This window comes from Rhinopithecus bieti, unplaced genomic scaffold, assembly GCF_001698545.2.
Source record: "Rhinopithecus bieti isolate Rb0 unplaced genomic scaffold, ASM169854v2 scaffold_33027, whole genome shotgun sequence".
In the NCBI taxonomy this organism is placed as follows: Eukaryota; Metazoa; Chordata; class Mammalia; order Primates; family Cercopithecidae; genus Rhinopithecus; species Rhinopithecus bieti.
The window spans coordinates 16,975-19,803 of record NW_016813936.1 but is presented as its reverse complement, the minus strand read 5'-3'; positions in this window follow the sequence as shown (position 1 = coordinate 19,803).

Sequence of the window (2,829 nt, the reverse complement as noted above, 5' to 3'; positions counted from 1 at the left end):
ATGACATGTCCTCCATGCTCATTAATTGCCTTTGTACCAGTCACTTTCATTTTCATGTTCCTGATATTTCTGTTACAAATGGTGTCCTATAAAATGGGATTTTGCTTTTTTTATCAAAAGAAGGCAATTTCATTTTCTACCTCGGAGAGAATCCAATGCAAAAGAGAGCCAGCATAATTATATACATACTATTATAACTTCAATATCATAATATTTTGATTTTGCTTTACATCACACACTTTCCCAGCTGGTGGGCAGCTTCTGTTTTAGCTTCGTGGATTATATTAGTAACAGGGAAAGAGACATCATACACATTGTGAAACTAATGAGACCAACATTCCGGTGTCATTTGAGGATACAGTAATACATCTGTTTGATAAGTCTTTGACTTGCTTTGTTGTTATAACTCCTGTAATCCAGGCACAGTGACACTTATTTATAGCCTACTGGGGCTCAGGCAGCAGCAGCAGAATATAAGTGCAAGGTGGCTAGCCAGGAAAGGAGAAAGACTTAGGAAGTCTTGATGGCAAAGGCTGATACCTAGAGATGAGTCAAACCAGATAATGCAAACAAGGGGCCACACGGAACAAGTCAGGGGTGCAGATGACACGAAACCAGGACAGTAGCACCAGAGAACACCTGGAGAGCAGGTCTCTGTCGTTAGGGCCAAATAAGGTTTAAGAGTAGAGGCAATTTCCTGTTTCACCTTTAGAAACAGGCTGATCTCATGGGAGCTAATTCTTCATTCCACTCCTTCTAAGCCTTAATGTGAATCTCACCCCAGTTAGAATGGCTATTTTCAAAATGACAAAAAATAACAAATGCTGGCAAGGATGTGGAGAAAAGGGAGCTCCTATACACTGCTGGTGGGAATGTAAACTAGGACAACCATTATGGAAAACAGTGTGGAGGTTTCTCAAAAAACTAAAACTAGAACTACCATATGATCCAGGAATTCTACTACTGGGTATTTAATCAGAGGAAAGGAAGTCGGTTTATCAAAGGGATATCTTCACCTCTGTGTTTATTGCAGCACTATTCACAATAACTAAGATATGGAAGCAACCTCAATGTCCATCAACAGAGAATGGATAAAGAAAATGTATATATACACACAATGAAATATTGTATTATTTGGCCCTAAAAAAAGATTAAAATCCTATTACTCATGGCAACATGGATGAGCATGGAGGACATTATGTTAACTGAAATAAGTCAGGCACAGAAAGATAAATACCACATGTTCTTACTCTTGTGGGACTAAAAAAATGCTTGAGCTCATGGAAGTAGAGGATAGAACTGTGGGGTACTAGAGGCTGGGGAGTGTAGGGGTGAGGGAGGTTCAGGCAGCAGCAGCAGAATGTAAGTGGATGGTGGCTAGCCAGAAAAGTAGAAAGACTTAGGAAGTCCTGATGACAGAGGCTGATACCTAGAGATGAGTGAAAGCAGATAATGCAAACAAGGGGCCACACGGAACAAGTCAGGTGTACAGATGATAGGAAACCAGGATGGTAGCACCAGAGAACACCTGGAGAGCAGGTCTCTATCGTTAGGGCCAAATAAAGTTTAAAAGTAGAGGCAATTTCCTATTTCACCTTTAGAAACAGGCTGATCTCATGGGAGCTAATTCTTCAGTCCACTCTTTCTAAACCTTAATGTGAATCTCACCCCAGTTAGAAGAGGTTGGTTAACAGACACAAAAGTACAGCTAGATAGGAGAAAAAAGTTCGGGTGTTCTGCAGCATTCTAGGGTGAATATGGTTAACTATAATTGACCATATATTTTCAAAAAGCTGTGAGAGGTTTTGAATGTTCACAACACAAGNAAAAAAAAAAAAAAAAAAAAAAAAAAAAAAAAAAATCACTCTGCATTCCATAAATATGTACAATTATTACAGATCAACTAAAAATAAAGGCAACAAAAAAATGTGCCTGTGAATCCTTTAGAGATCTTTTAAAATGCAGATAATGATTCCAGAGGTCTGAGATTGGGCCTATGATTCTCATTTCTAACAAGCTTCTAGATGATACTGATGCTGCTGCTGATACAGGAACTGTAGATTGTGCAGCAAAGTCTTACTGCACTTTGGCAAAGCAGACAGTAAAAAGAGCTGACTAGAGCAAGGGGAATGGAGTCGGCAGGGCAGCAGTGTTGGGGGAGTACAGTTCCTAAAAAAAAAGGGCAGGATTTGCAAATCTAATGTATCTCAGATGACAAAGCAAACTTTGTTGATGGCTGTTTGTTATCAGTTGAATTGTGTCCTCCCAAAAAGATATGCTGAAGTCCTAATCCCGGAACCTCAGAATGTGACCTTATTTGGAAACCAGGTCTTAAAGAGGTAATCGAGTTAAAATGAGGTCATTAGGGTGGGTTCTAATCTGGTATGCCTGATGTCTTCATCAAAAGGGCACGGTGGCTCAAGCCTGTAATCCCAGCACTTTGGGAGGCCGAGACGGGCGGATCACAAGGTCAGGAGATGGAGACCATCCTGGCTAACATGGTGAAACCCCGTCTCTACTAAAAAATACAAAAAATTAGCCGGGCGAGGTGGCGGTCGCCTGTAGTCCCAGCTACTCGGGAGGCTGAGGCAGGAGAATGGCATGAACCCGGGAGGCGGAGTTTGCAGTGAGCTGAGATCCGGCCACAGCACTCCAGCCTGGGCGGCAGAGCGAGACTTCGTCTCAAAAAAAAAAAAAAGGGGGGGGGAAATTTGGATACGGAGACAGACATGCACAGAGGGAGATGATGTGAAGACCCACAGGGAGAAAATGGCCATGTGATTGCAGTGATGCAACTACCAGACAATGCATGTCAAGGATTGCCGGGGA